The following is a 6,015-nucleotide window of genomic DNA, read 5'->3' as shown; positions in this document are numbered from 1 at the left end:
GCATGCACACAGCCTTTAGTAGCATTGCTTCCATTGTCCTCTCAAATTTCCGCAACATTGCAGTGGTGGCAAGGTTGCAGTTCTTCAAAAGGTCTGGTGGCCATGTATGGTCCCTTGGCCAATCCCCCAGTGAGGACATGTGCCACCTGAATGCCAACTTGCGCACAGCCAATAGTAGAACTGCTTCCATCGTCCTCTTCAAGCCGCCGACATTACAGTGATGGCACATTTTTTTTGTGACCGAGAAGACGCCGGTTTGGAATCCTGCTGGGGCGACTTTTTTTTGCGTGTGTACGTAATGAACTAGCTGTGTCCATTGAATGTGTCACTCGGTAGTGTTGCCCTCCCATCACAACTTCAGTGCGCTACATTGTTTCGCAACAACTTCCACTACAAAATTGAGCCGATAAAACATGCCCCCATGTTGGAAAACGTGTAGCTGTTAGAAGGCAACATAGCGTGCATGTGCCCCGCTTAAATTCAGTAACAGCTGCTGCTGCGACTTGAAATTAATCTCAAACGAAAAATCCCGGGTCACCTCCACTAAGAGTGAAACCTGGGGAGGTGCGAAGCATGCAGTGTGTAAGTGTATTCTTGGCACCTTGCCATTTTCGCCCACGGAGATGAAACCATTGGGCGGCAGAGCTATACAGTTTTGCTGTAAAAGTCTCGTCTTTGAAGCACGAAGCTCTCTAGCACGAGGCGTAAACGAGTTTCCCAGTGTTTTAGTACCGTGACTACATGAAACAATGATTATGGCAACGACAGGAGATGCCAACAGCCCCAGCCCCTAAGGGGCTTCGCCCCTAAAAAGACCACCAACAGTGAGGTGCTCACATGGTACACATGACAGAGCCTCCGAAAAGTGTCTCCTAGTGATGCATGCCAATGCACTATTGGGTCTGTCGTCGCTGTGAGCAGCGGGATTTAAATTTTTTTGCAAATTTAAAGGGTCACATTTCTTTGTACCTACCAGTGTTCTATACAGCTTTCCAATTTACTTTCAGCCTCATCATTTTGGATTGATACCATTGCATTGTAACAAAATGTGTTGCATTTTTGTTGCATTTCCATGCCAACGTGCCTCACCATTTTGTGTAGTTTCTTAGCACTGTTCTCAAGAAACTTGCTCAAGACTCAAAAAAATAATTGCTACCTTTTAAGCTATCATGAAAATTTTCATTTCCGATGCTGTGCCTCAAAGCCTAGTGTTCTATTCCTAATGATTTGATGCGTCTTTTAATCACTCGTTTTTTTTTTTTTTTTTTTTTTTTCTCCTGACTGCCTCTGCCCCTTCCAAGGTCCACAGGCTCCACTATAAGGCTGTCCACTATGTGCATACACTTTTAAAAAATTTTAGTTTCCCACTAGTTCATTAATAGTACTCTTTCTTTTCAAAATATCCAGTTTTATTCTCCAACTTTGCATAATGCCCAGCTACTATTGTGTTTTTGCATTGTTCGTTAGTTCTATTTTTTTTCTGCCAGAGCCTCATGGCAATCATAATCGTTTCACCGGGTGGCCAGTGCAGTCCATGGTATCCCGGACTAGAGGAAACCCCCCACCAGGCGGGTGCCCAGACAGCAGCACCTAAGGCTCGCATAAATGAAGTTTATTCCTCCTCTTCCTCCTTGGTTTACTTCTAAATCTGAAACTGAAATTGTAGGCAGAGTACTGCATTCACAAATTTGAGTCCTCGGAACCGTGATTGATGCCTGTCCAGATTCCTTGCACTGCTTTGTGCGTATTGTACCCACTGAACACTTGACATTCCTTTGCAACTACGTTTCACTCTCCTCTTTGAATTTTTACATAGTAATTTCTTCCACTCATCTACATTTCCAAATTTTCACTTACTCTCGGTATTAGGACCCATTTTTTTATGGGTTGAAATAGAGTTGGTCACATGCAGTTTCTCAGCAACACATACTTATGCGCAGTTGCATAAGCCACTAGTTATCTGGGAAAAAAAAAATTAATACCAACCAAACACTAAAATCCTTGGCTGACTGCCTTCAGGGTTTTTGGCCTAGCCATGCCATGTAGAATGTCAACAGCAATAGGCTCAAAGGGCATCTCTGCCATATAATGCTCTACATGTGTTCACCAGCTGCATGCATTTCTGCCCATGCCATCCATCTGGCATGTTTCCCAAGCAGCTGTATTGGCTCTGGGGCAACGCTTCTGTTCTAAAAACACGACAGAGCAATTTTTGAGATTGCAAATGAGGGTTAACACGGGCCAGTTAGTGCACTTTGCTTGGACAGAAAAACAGCACAAAGGACACGACTAAGGAATATGAGACACCACTCGTCAGTCATGTCTAATCTTCCGTAGTCCTGTCTGTTGCGCTGTTTTAAATTTGCGTAGGACCCCTTTAACATCCAAAAATGCAACCAATAAAGGTATACTGTCACTCACCAAAATATAAAAACATCTATGTTAACGCAAACAGGATATCTCCCAGTCATTTACAAGCCAACTGCCTCATTTCACCAAGAGTTTTGTTTTCCCATAACCTAAAGTTTCATGACTCCACTATAAGCAGTCTGTACAGCTCAATTCTCTTTTTTTGGAGGCAGTCATTTGGCATCTGCTTATATTACCAGATGCCCTTATTAATGACACCTTACTCTTTTGTCCCAGTTGATCAAAGGCGCACCAGGTCTCCATCCAACCTTACAGCTGTTTGGGTAAGCACCTCCTCTGCCGCTTTTTTCCTCCCCAAGTAGCTCAAATTTATTTTCCTGTCCACAGTACCACGCTTCTATAAATCACAGGTAGATGGACTTCAATCTGCTGACTGCAGTGTCACGCTTGTAAAAATCACAGGCAGACGGAGTTAAATCTGCTAAAAGCAGCACCACGCCCCGGTAATCACAGGTACATGAAGTTGAATCTGCTGATTGCCTGCGGCAGGCTCGACACGATGGGGCCGTACGCTTGGGCATTGTCATAGAGCTCGAACAACGGAGCAGCGACCAGCTTGTAGTTTTTGGGCACTGCAAAGAGTGCTTTTTCGGGAAGCTGGACAAGGTAGAGCCGCTTATGCTCCTTGGGGCTCGTGATGTGCGGTGGAACATACGGGTAGAGGGGAGGCTCGAAGTTCGGCCGCCACCAGTTGCCCACCGTGTCTTCGACGATCCACTCCTGCTTGACGAAGTCCTGTCGGCCCAGGATCTCGCTCATGAGTCGCTTCAGCCCCTCCGCTTCGTCCTCTCCCAAGCGCAGTTCCCCGCCGGGTAGTTTGAAGAAGGTGCTTTCCATCTGCAAAAGCAACACGTGCGGTAGCTTGTGCTCGTGTACCAAGAGGACGCCTTCGACAGAGCGTCGCATGCCGAACTTTTCGAATTCTTCCCGCATCCGCTGGAACCGCGCCGGCACGGAGCTGTCTTGTTCGTACAGCGCCTCCTTCGTGCCGAAGGTGTAGCTGCTGAGCGGGTATAAATTAACAGTTCGGTTGAGGGTGAAGCTTAGCGGGTCTATCTTCTTGGATCCCGCGTAGTACCGACCGCGCGGCGCACTTTGGCACCAAGCTGTTGAGCCCGGACGAGTCGAACGCGCTGCCATTTTGAAACGCCGTTCTTTCGGTTTTTTTGTTTGTTCATTGTTGTGTATGATGATGATGATCATCATCAAAGGCTTTCTCTTCGTATCGAATGATTTGAAAACACGGTCTTTGTTCGAATAAACAGTTAGAATGTCATTACCAAATTGCTTCCTTTTTTTTTTAAATTCTGAACGACTTTCATTGTCATCGTTCAATTTCTAACGCGTTTTTTTCCCCACATCGCTGCAACGCTACAACCATTCCATAAATCCCATTTTTCTGTGTTTTTAATTAAAACTACCGTGGTTCTGTTCTCGCTAATGTCAAAACCTAGACATAGTGTTTCATTTTTCATACATAAATTTGCATGAAACCCGATGAACCAGTGAACTGGATGCTGGCGTAAGCTAGACGGAGGGAGAGTAAAAGCATTGAAAGACTCTGGTAGTAGTAAGAACGCAATGGACGAGATTTTATTTTTTTTACAGTTTACACACTAACCTTTGTCCGACCTTGATGCCTATCTCTCCACAACGATCATTCAGTTTGCCCCTGGAAAAAAAAAAAAATGAACGTAACAGCTGCAGTCATATTACGCCCATGCACGGAAATCACCCCCCCCCCTTTTTTTTTTAGACTTTGAATTGATTTTTTATTTCGATTGTTTGTTCTAATTTTTCGTTTCCTTTCGCCTATTTTTGCGTTCTTCTTGCCACTTTTTTTTCTCGGCCAATGCAAGGCCCAAGGTCGTGCAAGGCTGCCCTTCGGACTTCGATCTGTCAACCCACGACGCCGAACTTACAGGGATCGCCTGAATGGAGTTTTCGATTATCAGTCTCGGATTTACCGCGGACTGTCCAAAGCGAAGCTTTCTATGTCTCACTGAACGCGTCCGGCGCACGGCAAAACGCACTACAGGAAAGCCAACTTTACACAAGCGCCTCAAGAAGAAGAAGAAAAAAAAAAACGATCGCCGTCGTCGAAATCGAACCTGTCCCTCGCGTTATCAAGCCGACGTCTATCCGATTGCGCTGTTCCAACACGGTCAAATCAGTATGGATTTTAAAGCCAAGCCAATTGCTTTACTTGCCTCACTAATGGCGACCCCGCAAGAAAGCCAACTTAATCTGAATTGATGATGGTGATCGTGGGTGAAGTGAACGATGGTTGGAGCGCAAATCTTTCTCTAGTCGAAAGATAATACCTTCAAAGTCCGAAGCCAAAGTCCAAAATACAAATCGTTACGCCCAGAACGCACTGCAGGGAAGCCAACTCACACAATGGGTTTCCGCAAAGGCTCATCAAGCGCACGTGCACAGTGAACACATTACCCCTGGCCAATCCTGCCGAGTGGATACGTGACAAACAGTGCAAGGCCATCATCATCAAAGTCTAAACTCAGACGACGAAGAATGAATCCCTCACGAGATGGGACTTTTGATTCGACTCGGTTTGCGGCGGAAGAAAGCTCCACGTTTCAACCATCTTAGTCGTGAGACAAAGGGGCTTCGATTTTTTTTTCTGACATATATATATATATATATATATATATATATATATATATATATATATATATATATATATATATATATATATATATACATGTATATATATATGTATGTATATGTATATATATGTATATATATTTCAATATCGTGGAGAATCCTCGGACCGCTCGGACTACCCGGCCTCTGGCTATTCGCGCTGGGTCAGAGATTGTAAATCGTATGCCATGCGTAGAATTTCGCGGTCGAGAGTGGACTTTCTCAGCAATGTATCCTTGCATTTTTGACGTTGAAAGCATTTGTGGCTACTCGATTAAAAAGCCTCCTGCTGGATCCTAATGCGAAAGCGCTAATACATGTCCAATAAAAACGCCTGAGACGTTGTGCTTCCGCCCCGCGTTCTCAAAAGGCTTCGTCCTCGTGCCGCTCGAGACGATTTGCTTCGTGACCCGCTTTCGCCTACGCTTTCGAATGGCATCGGTGTGTCTCCTGCGGGTTGCGCCGCTGCTCGGCCCTGCCGCCATGTATCGGTATTTGGAAGAGTTAAGTGCGATGGGGCATTTCGCTGCCTGTCTGTTCGCTCGCTAGCTTGGCTGCGTTCTTTCACTCCTGTATTTCATCTGTGGTGTACTGGCCTATCACTACTGTCGAGCTTAAACACGTGCTATGGAACGATTAGCGTCATGGAACGCTTTAAAGAGACGTGGCCAAGAAGCCGTTTCGCTATTACAAAGGCCGACGCCGGCTTTTTTGCTCGATGAGCCATTCACTGCTTTCGCATTAAAATTTGGTGCCTGGATCAGCGTGTTAGGCGGAATTGATTGATTGCAACGCAGGAGATGAGGCGCGCCGTAGTGGAGGGCTTCGAATTAATTTCGACCACCTGGGGATCTTTAACGTGCGCCGAAATCTCGAACATACGGACGTTTTTGCTTTCCGCCTCCATCAGAACGCGCGTCC

General features: G+C 45.6%; 1 pseudogene; it reads right to left on the bottom strand.

Annotated features, from left to right (window-relative positions):
- Positions 1-2,713: 2,713 nt before the first annotated feature.
- On the bottom strand, positions 2,714-3,609 carry LOC144151640 (cleavage and polyadenylation specificity factor subunit 5 pseudogene; annotated as a pseudogene).
- Positions 3,610-6,015: the final 2,406 nt, after the last annotated feature.

Source organism: Haemaphysalis longicornis, unplaced genomic scaffold (genome assembly GCF_048455015.1).
Source record: "Haemaphysalis longicornis isolate Haplotype H1 unplaced genomic scaffold, Haemaphysalis longicornis Haplotype H1 scaffold_9, whole genome shotgun sequence".
NCBI classification, from domain to species: domain Eukaryota; kingdom Metazoa; phylum Arthropoda; class Arachnida; order Ixodida; family Ixodidae; genus Haemaphysalis; species Haemaphysalis longicornis.
This window is presented reverse-complemented; position numbering and strand designations above follow the sequence as displayed.